The sequence below is a fragment of the Zonotrichia leucophrys genome, chromosome 21 (assembly GCF_028769735.1).
Source record: "Zonotrichia leucophrys gambelii isolate GWCS_2022_RI chromosome 21, RI_Zleu_2.0, whole genome shotgun sequence".
Classification (NCBI taxonomy): domain Eukaryota; kingdom Metazoa; phylum Chordata; class Aves; order Passeriformes; family Passerellidae; genus Zonotrichia; species Zonotrichia leucophrys.
In genome coordinates this window covers 1,815,897-1,833,699 of record NC_088190.1, presented here as the reverse complement: position 1 = coordinate 1,833,699, position 17,803 = coordinate 1,815,897, and the positions used below count along the sequence as shown (strand labels likewise).

Genomic DNA, 17,803 nt, shown 5'->3' with positions numbered 1-17,803 from the left:
TTCACCTTGTAAATTTATGAATTTCACCTTGTAAATTTATTAATTTCACCTTGTGTAAGGACGTAGATCTAAAGGAGGCACCAATAAATTTAATATTCAGGAGCTTTGTGCAAACTTTTCATTCCAGCATTCTGGTCTCCTAATAAATGGACATAAACCAGTAAATGTACAAATTTCACCTTGTAAATTTATGAATTTCACCTTGTAAATTTATGAATTTCACCTTGTTAAAGGATGTAGATCTAAAGGAAGCACCAATAAATTTAATATTCAGGAGCTTTGTGCAAGCCCTTCATTCCAGCATTCTGCTTTCCTAAAAAATGGGCAGAATAAATGATCTAAATAAATGATTTCCCACCTAAAGGCGGAAAAATGAGAGAGAAGTTGCACACCCTGAATTTTGGGCTCGTTGTGAGTGAGAATGGCAGGAGCCAAAAGCTGCACTGAGCTGGCCTTGAACCCTCAATTTAACTCAGATTTCACCTCCCTGTGATTTCCACAGGCACAGAAAACTGAACCTGCTCCAAAATTGTAACGCTGATCTGCACCGAGCCCCAGCTGGCTCTGTCACCCAGAGCCGTGCACCAAAAAAGGGCTTTTTGTCAGCAGAAATTGTAATTAATTAAACAGAAAGCGACAGGGATCAGCCAGCAGCAAAGGCACACTGAGTGTTTTTCATGAATCAGCTCCCAGCTAAGCGCAGGACTGAAGCACGGGATGAATCTGGATTGCACAATGGTCAATATTTGATTTCAAACCCCGAAATGCAAACAGCACCTTTAGGAAACACCAGCACAAACCACAAATAAAATTAATAAAAATAAAAAAAAACAGCAGAAGCTGTGGCACAGCACAGGGCACTGGGCCTGGCTGGGATTCCTTCATTTCCTTCCCTGCTCTGGGTTAAACTGGGGCTGAACAATCCAAAACTTCCCTGGTCTTCCCACTGAGGGTGCACAGGAATTTGGGAGGGGAGAAATAAAAAATGGGGGAAGAAATGGAAAAGGGGAATGTTTGGAGTCTCTTTGCCTTCCCAAGCAATCCTTATACCTGAGGAATTCCTTAATTTCACCTTTCCTGTCCTGTTCCCTGCCTGCCAGAAACAGAAAGGTCAGGGATGCTCAAAATTCACATTTCCACATCAACACCAACCAAACCCCACAAAAGCACAAGTTCAGGCTCCAAATTGCTGAGATCAGTGCTGGTGTGGCCAGTGGAGAATTCAAAGTGATTCCAAGTGAAAGATCACAGAAGGAGCACCCTGAGGTGCTCAGCAATAAAAAATGGGGGAAGAAATGGAAAAGGGGAATGTTTGGAGTCTCTTTACCTTCCCAAGCAATCCTTGCACCTGAGGAATTCCTTAATTTCACCTTTCCTGTCCTGTTCTCTACCATGGTTAACCTGCCACGAGCAGAAAGGTCAGGGACGCTCAAAATTCACATTTCCACATCAACACCAACCAAACGCCACAAAAGCACAAGTTCAGGCTCCAAATTGCTGAGGTCAGTGCTGGTGTGGCCAGTGGAGAATTAACAGTGATTACACAGAAGGAGCACCCTGAGGTGCTCAGCAATAAAAAATGGGGGAAGAAATGGAAAAGGGGAATGTTTGGAGTCTCTTTGCCTTCCCAAGCAATCCTTACACCTGAGGAATTCCTTAATTTCACCTTTCCTGTCCTGTTCCCTGCCTGCCAGAAACAGAAAGGTCAGGGATGCTCAAAATTCACATTTCCACATCATCAATCACATCCTACAAAAGCACAAGCTCCCTCCACCATGGAGGGAAAATTTCAGGCTCCAAATTGCTGAGATCAGTGCTGGTGTGGCCAGCGGAGAATTAAAAGTGATTCTAAATGAAAGTTCACACTGGGCATCTCGTGGATCTCCCTTATTCCATCCCATGGGATAATTGCTCATTGCTCATGATGAAATTTCCTTCTGGCTTGTGATGAACTGTGTTCTCTCCAGGAGGGAGGAAAAACAGCTCCAGCCATTTGCTTTAATTGGAGCTGACGGTTTGCAGATTCGAGCCTGGAGCCTTGAAAAAGCTCAGCAGCTGATGAGAATCCACTTTTTCCTCAACAGCAGATCTCTTGAGTTAAATTTATATTGCTTCACAATAAAAACAAATACTCCCTGCCCACACACACAACCACTAGGTAATGTTGTTTAAGTAAAAAAAAAACCCAATTATTTGCTAAGTTTGAATGAAAATATTGGCATAGAAAAAAAGGGGAGAATGGTATTTAAACTTTTCCATGGAAGATCTCTGTGGAAAAGAAACAAAAACTCAATATTATTGCACTGAGTGATTCTTCAGCATTTAAACCACTTTTTCCTCAATAGCAGATCTCTTGAGTTAATTTTATATTGCTTTACAATAAAAACAAATACTCCCTGCCCACAAACACAACCACTAGGTAATGCTGTTTAAGTAAAAAAAAACCCAATTATTTGCTAAGTTTGAATGAAAATATTGGCATAGAAAAAAGGGGGAGAATGGTATCTTAGCTTTTCCATGGAAGATCTCTGTGGAAAAGAAACAAAAACTCAATATTATTGCACTGAGTGATTCTTCAGCATTTAAACCACTTTTTCCTCAATAGCAGATCTCTTGAGTTAAATTTATATTGCTTTACAATAAAAACAAATACTCCCTGCCCACAAACACAACCACTAGGTAATGTTGTTTAAGTAAAAAAAAAACCCAATTATTTGAATGAAAGTTTGAATGAAAATATTGGCATAGAAAAAAAGGGGAGAATGGTATTTAAACTTTTCCATGGAAGATCTCTGTGGAAAAGAAACAAAAACTCAATATTATTGCACTGAGTGATTCTTCAGCATTTAAACCACTTTTTCCTCAATAGCAGATCTCTTGAGTTAATTTTATATTGCTTTACTTTAAATAAAAACAAATACTCCCTGCCCACACACACAACCACTAGGTAATGTTTAAGGAAAAAAAACCAATTATTTCCTAAGCTGGAATGAAGATCTTTGCATAGAAAAAAAATGGGAGAATGGTATTTTAGCTTTTCCATGGAAGACCTCTGTGGAAAAGAAACAAAACCTCAATAATTATTGTATTGAGTGATTTTTCTGCATTTCCTACCAGGAATCACCATCACTTTTCTGGCCCTTGGCACTAAGAGGTCAACAATCAACCACCTGCATCCCCTTTTTCTGTGCCCAGAGCAGTGACAAAGCCACAATATTAAAAAACTCCAGTTTCATAAAGTCAAACACAACCACCCAGGGCAGCTGGAAAATCTCCAACAAGCTCACAGATCCATCAGGAAGGGTTTCAGTGCACTTTGTCACGCCTTGTGGGGAAGGATGGACTAGGTGGCCTCAGCAAAACCCCTTCCAGAACTATTCTCAATCATCCAGAAATAGAGGATCAGACAGAAACATATTCCAGCAGTGAGAAATCTGTCTTGGCAGAGGATTTCAGCCGTGCTCTTCCTTGACATTGCTCTAATACATTTCTCAGAGGCAAGAAGGCCATCTGGCCCAGAGCTGATGGTGTGGAGCTCTGCATCTCCCTCACACCAGCCATCAGCTCCTATTTACCGCTAAAATCTCACTTCAAGCATTTAAAAGTTCCTAAGTTTAATGACATGATTGCCCATAAAGTCGATGTCCAGTGTCGAGCCACAGAGTGTCATCACAGGTCGTTTATCTGAGGAGTCTGAGAAAATCAAGAGGAATTAACTCTGATGTCCTGAACGGGGCTGAGGAAACACAGAGCTGTGGCTCACGGTGTACGAATTCACTCTGATGTCCTGAGCGGGGCTGAGGAAACACAGAGCTGTGGCTCAAAGGTGTTTAAACTCTGAGGAGTTTTTAAAAAAGTTAAAAATCAAGAGGAATTAACTCTGATGTCCTGAGGGTTGAACAGTGGGGCTGAGGAAACACAGAGCTGTGGCTCACAGGTGTTTAAACTCTGAGGAGTTTAAAAAAGTTAAAAATCAAGAGGAATTAACTCTGATGTCCTGAGGAAACACAGAGCTGTGGCTCACAGGTGTTTAAACTCTGGGACCCTCAGCACAAAGGGATTATCAGCAACACAATTTTTCCTCCTCCTCCTCCAATTTTTCCAAAGGAAAAGCAGCTCGTCCAGCCCGGCACGAGGCAGCTGGAGCATAAAACCTGCTGGATCCCTGATGGGCCTTGATAGCTCATCCTGCTATCCAGGATCAATCAGCTGAAGGAAGGAAATTTCAAACCCTAAATCCCTTGGGATTCCATCAGGGATCGTGGCTCAAGGCCCAGGATCAATCAGCTGAATATCCTGCCAGCACATCAATGGAACTTTGCTGATTCCATATTCCTAACTAAATTCTGGAGGATTTTTTCTGTGTTTTTTTGGAAATTTCAAACACTGGTACCGAGGGAAAAGAAATATTTAAGTCCTGCAAGTCACCCAAGAAACAACAGGCAGCACTGTGCCCATTGCAGAGCAAAGCAGGAGAATAACAGATTCCTCATGCACGAATCTGGCACAGGATTTTCGCAGCCACGGAGCTCCAAACATGCACTCAAAATAAATGTCAAAACATATGATGCTGTACAGCAAAATCAGAATAAGCAGAGAATTGTGCTGAGCCAAGTATCACACAGAAATGAAGCTCCTTCTGATGGCAGTGACTCACAGAGCTGTGCAAAGAGGAAGGCATGGGGAACACAATCACCTTTGTGAAGCCTAAAAAGGAAATAACTCTTCAATAAAACAGAGCCTGTGGTGATGCTGTTAAATGACAGTCTGCTAACAACGCTGCAGGCACCCTAAAGAACCCCTGCCCTTCCAGCACAGAATTAAATCAGTCTGAAAAACAGACACGAGGTGCTGAGGATAGACCAGTGGCAGAGCTGAGACTACACAGAGACACCCAATCACTGCCCTGTGAGTCCAAAAAGAACTTTTTAAAGGAACCGAAAAACACCACCTGCTCCAGACACAAACACAGACACCTACAACTCAGAGCAGAAAGCAAAGCTCAAAGCAGGGCAAGAACCTCTCCAGCTCTGCCAAGGCTGTGGAAGCTTCCCCTTTCACATCTCCATTATCTATTTGTCACACAGCAGCACTCCCACCATAAAAACGGGGGGTGTGGGTTATTTACAGCAGCTGCATCCCTTGACAATTCACTCCTCCAGATCCTGAAACCATGAATGAAAAACTCAACAGGTAAACAAGCACGGAGGAAGGTCCTAGAAGGATGAACAACTGCATCATTCTCCATAGCAAGCAGTTTCAGGAAAGCAGGGAGTTGCTAAACAGAGGAGAAATAAAAATGGGATCTCATTTGAGCCAAATACACTCCTCCTATAGCAACAGAGAAGTGCATGAGGCTCTTAGCCAAAAAGAGAGAAGGTTCAGCAGTAAAGCCAAGCTCAAGTGACCTCCATGAAGGTGAGCCAGGGCTCGCTTGCTTCCCAGCGAGGTAGGAATCAGAATTTGTGACAATCACAAAGTAATTCTGCAGCTGAGCATGGGCAGTGAAATGAGAGCAAACACCTCCAGTGCCTTTAGTGCAGCTGCACCAACTTCTCCGGGTTTATTCTGGGTTTAGTGTGGCCTCCATTCACAGATTGGAAATACAGAAACACGGGAGAGAAAAAGCCACACGTGCCTCAGCTCCGAGCTTCCTTCCCCACACGCTCCAGGGAAAACGAAATTCCCGGCAGGAATGAGCACTCCCAGCTCATTGAGCCAGGCCTTACCTGCAGGACCTGCCGGGAACAGGACGGAGCTCAGACCCGCCAGGGAAACACCGACAGGGCTGGAGCACAGCGGGGCCGGGGCGGGCCCAGGCCCGGCCACAGGGGCCGGAACCACCTGGGCTAAAGTGGCCGCAATCCCGGCTGAAGGTGCCGGAACCACCCGGGCTACAGCGGCTAAAGGTACTGGAATCAGCCCGGCTAAAGATGCCGGAACCACCCGCGATAAACTGGCCTCAATCCCGGCTAAATATGTCAGAACCAGCCCGGCTAAAGCCGCCCCAGTTCCGGCTAAAGGTGCCAGAACCACCCGGGCTAAACAGCCTCAATCCCGGCTAAAGGTGCCAGAACCAGCCCGGCTAAAGGCGCCAGAAGCACCCGGGCTACAGCGGCCTCAATCCCGGCTAAAGGTCCTGGAACCAGCCCGGCTAAAGGGGCCAGAACTACCCCGGCTAAAGCAGGGTTTAATCCCGGCTGACGGGGCCAGAACCATCCTGGTAAATGGACCTTAATCCTGGCTACAGCTGCCAGAACCACCTGGGTTTAAAGGGGCCAGAACCATGCCAGTAAAGGGGCCTTAATCCCGGCTACAGCTGCCAGAACCACCCGGGTTTAAAGGGGCCAGAACCATGCCGGTAAAGGGGCCTTAATCCCGGCTACAGCTGCCAGAACCACCCGGGTTTAAAGGGGCCAGAACCATGCCGGTAAAGGCGCCTTAATCCCGGCTACAACTGCCAGAACCACCCCGGTAAAGGGGGCCTCAATCCCGGCTACAGCTGCCAGAACCACCCAGGTTAAAGCTCCCAGAACCACCCCGGATGAAGGGGCCAGAACCACCCCGGTAAAAGGGGCTCAATCCCGGCTACAGCTGCCAGAACCACCCGGGTTTAAAGGGGCCAGAACCACCCCGGTCCCTTCCAGCTGCCCCATCCCGAGGGGAACACCCCGGGGAAAGCCAGGCACGTACCTCAGCGCCAAGGCAGAGACGAGGATCCCCAGAGCCACAAGCCCAGCGCTGCGCTCGCCGCCGTCCCTCCTCCATGCCCACAGCGGCGCCCGGGCGGGCGGAGAACGCGGGTGAAGCTGGGCACCGGGGCTGGGATCCGCCCTTATCCCGGTACCTCCCGGTGTGGCTGTAGCAAACCCCCGCTGCCCGGAGCCGGGCCGTGTCCCCGGAGCCGGGCCGTGTCCCCGCGGCCGCCGCGTCCCCGCGGTGCTGCTGCCGCAGCCGCAGCTCGGCCCCGGGGCCGCCCCGCCTGCGCTCCCGCGGGCAGCCGGGAGCCGTAGTTCCGCTCCGGGCGCTCCGACTACAACTCCCGGGAGCCCGCGGGGAGCCCAAGGGGTGCCCACGGGGAGCCCCAGGCCCGGCTCGGCTCGGGGGTGAGGGGAAGGGTCGGGGCAGTGCCCGGTTTGCCCGGGCGGAGCGGCCGCGCAGCCCGCGGGAGGGAATGAGGGAGGCATGCTAGTGGGCTGCGTGTTTGGGGGGTTTAGGATCGCTCAGTCCAACAAGTGCTTGGTTTAGCGGAATTAAATGTTAAAAGAGTGGGTTTAGGTTGGATATTGGGGGGATTCTGCACTGTGAAGGGAGTGAGGCACCCGTCCCTGGAAGTGTTCAATGCCAGGCCTTGGAGCAAGCTGGGATCGTGGAAGGTGTCCCTGGCAGGAGGTGAAATGAGGTGATCTCTAAAGTCCCTCTCCAACCCAAACCGTTCTGTGATTCCATGAAGGGAATTCATGATTTTCTGAACTCCTCCTGTCCCAGCCTTGTGCCTGGAATGAGATCGTGGGTGGCTGAAGTGCCACCAGAGGTGAATTTAAACACCTGGATCGTGGAATGGACGAGTGGGAGGCGACCTTAAAGATCCCCCAGCTCCAATCCCCTTTTGTACAGGGACACCCTCCACAAGGCCGGGTTGCTCCATCCAGCCTGGCCTTGAACCTTAAACCACAGGACTACTCCTTTTGTAATTACCTTCAGAGGCAATTTAGGCGTTTGTGTCACGTCTGTGATGCCAACAGCGATGACAGCGTTCATGTGACTCTCTCCTGTCAGGCGCAGGACACACAAACTCTGCTGGCTTTGCCCTTGCTGAGCTCAGAGACACCTGAGTGAGGGAAAACCTTGGCAGCACTAATACCCTGCACTCTCCTGTCAGGTAAAAACACACAAACTCCACTGATTTTGCCTAAAAACTCTGGTTAAAGTGAGGTAAAACCTTGCCAGCATTAATACCCTGCACTCTCCTGTCAGGTAAAAACACACAAACTCCACTGATTTTATCTAAAAACTCTGGTTAAGTGAGGTAAAACCTTGCCAGCATTAATACCCTGCACTCTCCTGTCAGGTAAAAACACACAAACTCCACTGATTTTGCCTAAAAACTCTGGTTAAAGTGAGGTAAAACCTTGCCAGCATTAATACCCTACTAGCATTAATATTCTGTACTCCCCTGTCAGGTGCAGAACACACAAACTCTGCTGACTTCATCCTTCTGAGCTCAGAAACACCTTGAAAATTCTGGTTAAAGTGAGGTAAAACCTTGCCAGCATTAATACCCAGCACTCTCCTGTCAGGTAAAAACACACAAACTCCACTGATTTTATCTAAAAACTCTGGTTAAATGAGGTAAAACCTTGCCAGCATTAATACCCTGCCCTCTCCTGTCAGGTAAAAACACACAAACTCCACTGATTTTGCCTAAAAACTCTGGTTAAAGTGAGGTAAAACCTTGCCAGCATTAATACCCTGCCCTCTCCTGTCAGGTAAAAACACACAAACTCCACTGATTTTACCTAAAAACTCTGGTTAAAGTGAGGTAAAACCTTGCCAGCATTAATACCCTGCCCTCTCCTGTCAGGTAAAAACACACAAACTCCTCTGACTTTGCAGCATTAATACCTTATCAGCAATAATTTTGGCCAGGCAGATTTGTGTTAATCTAAATTAAAAAATGAATTAGAAGCAGGTGAGTGCAGCCAGCACCAATTGGGAAGATCATTCTTGGAGTTTTGGGCTCATTCAATAGATACTGAGATAATTCAGAATTTATTTTTGAGTTTTCAGCTCAATAAATACTCAATAAATGCTGGGCTCAATAAATAATAAATACTGAGATAACTCAAGCCTTACTGTGGAGTTTTGGGCTCACTCGATATTGAGATAATTCAGGATTTACTTTTGAGTTTTGGGATCACTTAATAAATATGGAGATAATTCAGGATTTATTTTTTAGTTTTGGGATCACTCAATAAATACTGAGATAATTCAGGATTTATTTTATGATTTTTGGGCTCACTCAATAAATACTGAGATCATTCAGGACTTAAATTTGAGTTTTAGGATCACTCAATAGATACTGAGATAATTCAGGACTTACTTTTGTTTAGAACTCACTTGTTCTAAACAGGAGCTTGCACATCCAGGCTCTGAGTTATTTCAGGTTAGGGGGTTTTTTTTCAAGCTAATTTCTCTTTAAAAAATAAAAATGAAAAATGTTTTATGACTAAAAAAAACCCGAAAATTCAAGCCTTCATTCTTTAAAAAGTAAAAAATTAAAACATAAATATTTTTAAATTGAAAAGAATTAAAATTCAAGCTAAACTCGCTTTAAAAACAAAATTAAAATTAATTGTTTAAAATTAAAAAAAAATTCAAGATACTCTCTCTTTTAAAAATAAAATTAAAATTAAAAATAAAAATTACTGTTTGCAAAGCAGTAAATATTGGGGAGAAACCTCTCTTTTTTTTGTAGCCCTGTCCTGGTTTTCTGAGGAAATCAGCAGGAATTGCTCTTTGCCCACTGGATGCCGCTGTTCCACAGAAATATTCATGAACTTCCTTCAGCACCTTCTGGCAGCCATGGAAGCAACTCCAGGGTCAATGGATTTCTTCAAAAATTTAAATTTTAAAATATTAAATTTATTTATTTGTTATTATTATTGTCATTTTGTTGTTATTGTCATTGTTATCATTAAAATATATAAAATAAATATATTGTTGATAATAAAATAATAATAATAGAACAATAATAATGTTTTAAATTGCTTTTTTTTTTCCCCAAAACGAAGCTCCTTAATATTTTGCATTTTACACCTGGAAAACTCAAGCCACCTGATCCCTTTGTGATGTTCCTTGAAGGTGAATATTTAATGGGATCAAAATATGTTGGTGGGATAAAAATATATTGGTGATGGTGGGGAAAATAGGCTGCCCAAAATGTGTTTTATGGATCTGTAGAGGTAAAAAATATCTCTAGAAAATAGAAAATAATATATTAATGTGTGTATATATATATATATATATATATATATGTATATATGTATATATATATATATGTATATATATATGTGTGTGTGTATATATATAAATGTGTATATATAATATATAATATATAATATATATAATAATTGACATGATATATATTATATAAAGTATATTTATATAATTATCTATTATAATAATATATACTATTATATTGTTATAATTACATATAATAATATAGAATAATACATAATACAGACTATGATAAAATACATATTATAAAAATTATTGTATACATAAATAAATCATTTAATAGTACATTAGAAAATAGAAATGCATTAAATATATAAATGTATCTATTTTAAATTTTAAAAAATAATAAAATATAACTTAATCCAAGTGCATGTCCTGCAGTGCTATTTTGCACAATTAATACATGAAAAAAAATTTATTTTGGAGAATCTGTCCTTAAAAGCAGAGCCTGGGAGTGGCAGCAGGAGCCTCTGCTGTTCCCTTCAGAGGCAGTGACCTGGATAAAGTCTGCTCCCACTTTTCAGGGAAAAACCAATTTATTTATAGCTCAGAACAAAGCAAAGTGACCTACATCCCTCCAGCGCCCCGCTCTGGGAATCAACTTTGAGGAAATTCAGTTCCACTTTTGATTTTCCCCTCTGAAAAGAAGCGCAGCTTAATAGAACCCAAGCCCAAGGGGGGATTCCTCTTTATCCCCTCCCTATTTTTAGCACTGGAAAATGAAGCAAAAAAAGAATAATTAAGGGTAGCAGGAGCAGGCAGGGACAGACCCTGAACCTGTGGCAACAATTCTGATTTTTGAGGGGTAGTTGGAGCCGCTTCCTCCTCCTGTGGCTGCTCCACACAATATTTAAGGCAGGAATCCCTCCAGTGCTCAGCATCTGAAAAATGAGGAAATCTGGGCCAGCATCACTGAAAAATGAGGAAATCTGGGCCAGCATCACTGAAAAATGAGGAAATCTGGGTCAGAATTCTGGCCTTTGCTGTGTCCCAGCAGTGCCAGGTGGAAAGCTGGCTGAATTCTGGGGTGGCTGTGCCTAAAGGCCAAGGCTGTGTGGAGGAGCAGTGTGATAGAGAAAAGGAACTCAGAATAAGCTGCTGAATATCAAGATTTTCCCATGTGCAGAAAAATGCTGAGTGGGATTTTCAGGACCCAAAAGCATGGCTCAGGAAAATCTGTTTTATGAAAAACCAATGGGATTTTCAGGACCCAAACCCTTTGGAGGTTGTTCCCATGATCCATGTGCAGAAAATGCTGAATGGGATTTTCAGGACCCAATTCATGGCTCAGGAAAGTCTGTTTTATGAAAAAACCAATGGGATTTTCAGCAGCCAGACCTTTTGGAGTGTGTTCCCATGTTCACAAAAATGCTGAGTGGGATTTTCAGGACCCAAACCCTTTGGAGTGTGTTCCCATGATCCATGTGCAGAAAAATGGTGAGTGGGATTTTCATGATCCAAAAGCATGGCTCAGGAAAGTCTGTTCTATTAAAAACCAATGGGATTTTCAGCAGCCAAACCTTTTGGAGTGTGTTCCCATGATCCATGTTCACAAAAATGCTGAGTGGGATTTTCATGGATCCTATGATCCATGTTCACAAAAATGCTGAGTGGGATTTTCAGGACCCAAAAGCATGGCTCAGGAAAATCTGTTTTATGAAAAACCAATGGGATTTTCAGCAGCCAAACCTTTTGGAGTGTGTTCCCATGATCCATGTTCACAAAAATGCTGAGTGGGATTTTCAGGACCCTTTGGAGTGTGTTCCCATGTTCACAAAAATGCAGAATGGGATTTTCAGGACCCCATTCATGGCTCAGGAAAATCTGTTCTATTAAAAACCAATGGGATTTTCAGCAGCCAGACCTTTTGGAGTGTGTTCCCATGTTCACAAAAATGCTGAGTGGGATTTTCATGACCCAAAAGCATGGCTCAGGAAAATCTGTTTTATGAAAAAACAATGGGATTTTCTGCACCCAGACCCTTTGGAGGTTGTTCCCGTGATCCATGTTCACAAAAATGCAGAATGGGATTTTCATGATCCAAAAGCATGGCTCGGAAAGTCTGTTCTATTAAAAACCAATGGGATTTTCAGGACCCAAACCCTTTGGAGTGTGTTCCTATGATCCATGTGCAGAAAATGCCGAGTGGGATTTTCAGGACCCTTTGGAGGTTGTTCCCGTGATCCATGTTCACAAAAATGCAGAATGGGATTTTCATGATCCAAAAGCATGGCTCGGAAAGTCTGTTCTATTAAAAACCAATGGGATTTTCAGCAGCCAAACCCTTTGGAGGTTGTTCCCATGATCCATGTGCACAAAAATGCAGAATGGGATTTTCAGGACCCAATTCATGGCTCAGGAAAATCTGTTTTATGAAAAACCAATGGGATTTTCAGGACCCCAATTCATGGCTCAGGAAAATCTGTTTTATGAAAAACCAATGGGATTTTAAGCACCCAGACCCTTTGGAGTGTGTTCCCATGATCCATGTTCACAAAAATGCAGAATGGGATTTTCAGGACCCCAATTCATGGCTCAGGAAAATCCGTTCTATTAAAAACCAACAATGATTAAGCAATGTCTGAAATCTCCCCCTGAATCTGCCCACAGTTAACGCGCAGTGACAAAGCAGAGATGATTTAAGCCCTTGGCTTAAATGGGGGCATCAAAACCCAGACTGAAACCTCCCTGCTGGCACCTCCTGTGCAGGAACGCCGGCTCGAGCCGCTCAGAAATTGTCCGGTTTTGGGCTGTTTGAAGGGCCTGGAAAGGCCCGGGGTGGCCTTGGGGCAGCCCGCGTATCAAAGGACCAGAAGAGGCTTCAGTTCTTCTTTTGGTTTTTATGTTTATTAATTGTTTATCTAAAAGATTTTCTTTTCGGCAGACAGAGCTCTGCTCAGCAGCCAGCCATGAGCACACTCCCTGCCCTCCGGGCAGTCACCTATCTTTATACCCAAAGTTACGTGTACAATATTTATCATTTTTCCCCAATACCATTTATTCTTATTGCCCGGTGCACTTTTAGTAATGACCAATCCCAAAGTGCCACCATCACCACAGAAGATGGAGGAGAAGAAGAAGAAGAAGGACAGGACACGCCCCAATTCCTCCATCTTACTTCTCTAAACCCCCCTGTACAGAAATCCTAAACCCTGTGTCTCACCCTCTAATTAACCAATCCCTTCACCATTCACCCCGGTGAAATCCTCCTGTCCTCATACAGGTGTCGTCTCCTGTGTAGGGTCAAAGTCCAGCCACCAGACACTTCTGGAACATTCCAGGACTCCCGAGCCCCCCAAGGGTGCTCTCGGTGGCACCTCAGGACTGAGTGCTGAGATCCCACATGAAATGATCTTTGCAGCTGGATGTGCCGGGGATTTCTGCAGGGATGAAGCCAGGCAGAGGATGAGGGGAAATCTCTGAGGGAGAAGATGAGCAATTCTCATTTCTCTGCTGTCCTGAGGTGCCACAGAGCAGCAGAACATCCCGGAGGAGGCACCAGAACAGATCTGCTGCTGCCTCCTCCTCCTCCCACCATCGCCTGATTCATTCACAGCAATTCAAACCTTCTTCGTTTTGCCCAGAAATCCCCCCCACGGCAGCTCGGTGACAAGTGGTGCTTCACCCACAGCAGGGAAAATGATAGAATTGTATTAATGATAATTCCTGGAGATCTGCACCTCCTGAATCCTGCCTTTCTGAGGAAAAACGAACCCAAATCACACAAAATCACACACTGGTCCAGGACTCAAAGCAAGAGAGATTCCCAGTCCAAACTGTAAAACATGAGGTGGAAATAAAAGGCAAAGTTGGGGGTTTTTCCCAGTCCAAACTGTAAAAGATGGGGTGGAAATAAAAGGCAAAGTTGGGGGTTTTTCCCAGTCCAAACTGTAAAAGATGGGGTGGAAATAAAAGGCAAAGTTGGGGGTTTTTCCCAGTCCAAACTGCAAAACATGAGGTGGAAATAAAAGGCAAAAATGGGTTTTTCCCAGAGGATCTGAGATTCACATGGTGGAAGTTTTTTTGCACTTGGAGTAAAGACTATTTTTTGAAAGAATAAAGAGTTTCTCTCAGAATATTTTGACTTTGACCTGAGATTCACGTGGTGGAAGTTTTTTGCACTTGGAGTAAAGACAATTTTTTAAAAAGAATAAAGAGTTTCTCTCAGAATATTTTGATCTAAGATTCACATGGTGCAAGTCGTTTTGCACTGTAAATTCTGGGAGTAAAGACAATTTTTTAAAAAGAATAAAGAGTTTCTCCCAGAATATTTTGACTTTGACCTAAGATTCACATGGTGGCAGATTTTTGCACTGTAAACTCTTGGAGTAAGGACTATTTTTTGAAAGAATAAAAAGTTTCTCTCAGAATACTTTGACCTTAGATTCACATGGTGCAAGTTTTTTTGCACTGTAAATTCTGGGAGTAAAGACAATTTTTTAAAAGAATAAAGAGTTTCTCTCAGAATATTTTGACTCTGATTTTAAGGTAGATGCCAAATAAATGCCAGAATATCCAGACATTCAGTAATTGTGGATCTCCTACAGAATGCTCACCTAGAGGATGAATTTTACCTTGTAACTCAAAAAAAACCTAATTTCTGCCTCAATTTGCTCCTCATTCCCCTTCTCTTGTACCATGGCCGTGCCCAGGCTTTGCTGAGGTTCTGGGATCTCATCTGCTCAGAACAAATGACTCAAAGGACATTTGCAACCGAGCCAAGTTGTCATCGTCAGATGAAAAATCATTCCAGCAACACATCCTGAAAAACGGTGCCATCCTCTCCGCGGGGCTGCCGCTAATGAATTCTAATTAGGAGCTGTCACTTCTCGTTATGGGAAACAGGAATTCTGCAGCTCTCCCAGCCCTTCACCCTGGAGACACCGAGGTCCCAAGGAATGGTTCGATTTTGGGGCATTTTTGCTGCTGGAGGAACAGAATTGGGAATTTCTGTGTGGGGAAGGGCAGCTCAGGAGAGCTGGTTCCCCTCCAAATCTGCTTGGAACACTTTCAGACATTTATCTCTAGATTTATAAAAATTCAACCCCCTAAACAATCCTTCCCAGCACAATCCTTCCATCCATCCCTCTTGGTTCCTTGGCAGAATTGACATTTTGGGGCATTTTTGCCATTTTGGGGCATTTTTGCTGCTGGAGGAACAGAATTGGGAATTTCTGTGTGGGGAATTTCTGTGGGGAATTTCTGTGCAGCTCAGGAGTGTTGGTTCCCCTCGTGCTCCAAATCCACTTGGAACCCTGGAAGGCAGATCCAAACCCCACAAAGCCTTCAGGGTGTGAAATGCAGCACATTTATCTCTATATTTATAAAAATTCAACCCCTAAACAATCCAATCCTTCCATCCATCCCTCTTGGTTCCTTGACAGAATTGACATTTTGGGGCATTTTTGCTGCTGGAGGAACAGAATTGGGAATTTCTGTGTGGGGAATTTCTGTGGGGAATTTCTGTGCAGCTCAGGAGTGTTGGTTCCCCTCGTGCTCCAAATCCACTTGGAACCCTGGAAGGCAGATCCAAACCCCACAAAGCCTTCAGGGTGTGAAATGCAGCACATTTATCTGTAGATTTATAAAAATTCAACCCCTAAACAATCCAATCCTTCCATCCATCCCTCTTGGTTCCTTGGCAGAATTGACATTTTGGGGCATTTTTGCTGCTGGAGGAACAGAATTGGGAATTTCTGTGTGGGGAATTTCTGTGTGGGGAATTTCTGTGGGGAATTTCTGTGCAGCTCAGGAGTGTTGGTTCCCCTCGTGCTCCAAATCCACTTGGAACCCTGGAAGGCAGATCCAAACCCCACAAAGCCTTCAGGGTGTGAAATGCAGCACATTTATCTGTAGATTTATAAAAATTCAACCCCTAAACAATCCTTCCCAGCACAATCCTTCCATCCATCCCTCTTGGTTCCTTGGCAGAATTGACATTTTGGGGCATTTTTGCTGCTGGAGGAACAGAATTGGGAATTTCTGTGTGGGGAAGGGCAGCTCAGGAGTGCTGGTTCCCCTCCAAATCCACTTGGAACACCCTCAGACATTTGTGCCTGGCATTTCTCATCCCCTGGGCTCCTCCTGCCCTGCATTTGTGCACTGGCATTCCCTGGAAGGCAGATCCAAACCCCACAAAGCCTTCAGGGTGTGAAATGCGGCACATTTATCTCTATATTTATAAAAATTCAACCCCTAAACAATCCAATCCTTCCATCCATCCCTCTTGGTTCCTTGACAGAATTGACATTTTGGGGCATTTTTGCTGCTGGAGGAACAGAATTGGGAATTTCTGTGTGGGGAAGGGCAGCTCAGGAGTGTTGGTTCCCCTCGTGCTCCCAAATCCACTTGGAACTCTGGAAGGCAGATCCAAACCCCACAAAGCCTTCAGGGTGTGAAATGCAGCACATTTATCTCTATATTTATAAAAATTCAACCCCTAAACAATCCTTCCATCCATCCCTCTCGGTTCCTTGACAGAACTGGCATAACCTGAAAACACTCCCAGAGCTGGTTAAACCCTGCTGTGGGATCCAAAGCTCTGACTCAAAGGCTGCAGCTTGCACAGATGGTCAATGCTCGCTGTTTGTTCTGCAGGGGGAAAAATGGCATTTTCTGTGCAAGCATCCCCCACCCCGAGCTTTCCCATGGGAATTGCTCGTTCTGCTCAGATTATTATTTTAAAGCTGCCGTCAGATGTGATCGCCCTGGATTAGAGGAGCAAAAGGAGATGATCAGATAATCCCCGAGGCATTTGGGGTTGGGTTTCCTTGGTTTGTTACCCCAGGGGTTTCTCCTCCTCTGTATCTCCCTAAAAAATACCCGTGCAGATTTTAGAGCTGTGGGATATTGTGGGATTTGTATGAGGAAGAATCCTCTGAATCGTTCAAATATTGGTAAAACATGAACGTGAAGCTTTTAGCTTTCACTGGCCTTAGATCGGGTGCAGAAATACGGAGTTAAATCTAAACCCTCCTGACTTAAATGGAGTTGAATCTAAACACTCCTGAGTTTATTGCAGGAGTAAAGTTATTTGTTACAAAAGTGCCTGCTCACAGACATTTTGTGATTTCAAAATCATTTTGAATCATTTCATTTTGATTTCAATCAAATCTTCCTCAGATAAACATTCTCTCTTCTAGATTTTAACCTTTTCCAGACTTCTCTCTGTCAAAAACCTCAAAAACTCCCAGTGTTTTCCAGGCAGGAATCAGCACATGGGGAAGGAGGGAAAAAGTTATTTGTTATAAAAGTATTAAGTGCCTGCTCACAGACATTTTGTCAATCAAATCCTCCTCAGATAAACATCCCCTCATCTAGATTTTGACCTTTTCCAGACTTCTCTCTGTCAAAAAACTCAAAAAAACCTCCCAGTGTTTCTCAGTTAGGAATCAGCACACGAGGAAGTAATTAATGAGTGCAGGAGGGAAAAAAAATTAAAAATACAAAAAAAAAAAAAAGAAAAAATAAGAATGTGCTGAATAGAGGCAAAATTGAGACTGAAACCCCTCATGCCATGGATTTGCTCAGTCCTCAGGATGCAGACAGAACTTTCCAGCTCCTTCCAAACAGCCTGAAGAGGTGCTGGAGCTTTCAGCAAGCCCCAGGGCTGGGCAGTAAATCTGGCACAGTGGAGTGTCCTGCACTGAGTATCTGGGGACAGGAATGAGCTTTTCCCTGGTCCTGCACACTCAGTCCATGGCAGACAAATTCTGCCCTGGCATTTCCCATCCGTGCTGCTCTGGAGTCCAGAAGGAGCTGCAGTAATCAGTTAATTCATTAA

The 17,803-nt window shown here is 44.1% G+C and overlaps 1 protein-coding gene and 1 long non-coding RNA gene across 4 annotated transcripts in view; one reads left to right on the top strand and one right to left on the bottom strand.

Annotated features, from left to right (window-relative positions):
* The window catches only part of MIB2 (MIB E3 ubiquitin protein ligase 2), a 61,871-nt gene extending 55,042 nt beyond the window's left edge, over window positions 1-6,829 (bottom strand). For all 3 annotated transcript variants that reach the window (XM_064730433.1, XM_064730434.1, XM_064730435.1), the window contains exon 1: window positions 6,694-6,829. The gene's annotated coding sequence lies outside the window, so the exon portion shown is untranslated. The remainder of the gene's footprint in view (window positions 1-6,693) is intronic.
* A 107-nt stretch (window positions 6,830-6,936) lies between these two features.
* Window positions 6,937-9,579, top strand: LOC135456534 (uncharacterized). Its single transcript, XR_010442566.1, has 3 exons — window positions 6,937-7,106; window positions 7,780-7,882; window positions 9,479-9,579. It is a non-coding gene; the product is annotated as an uncharacterized LOC135456534 (long non-coding RNA).
* Window positions 9,580-17,803: the final 8,224 nt, after the last annotated feature.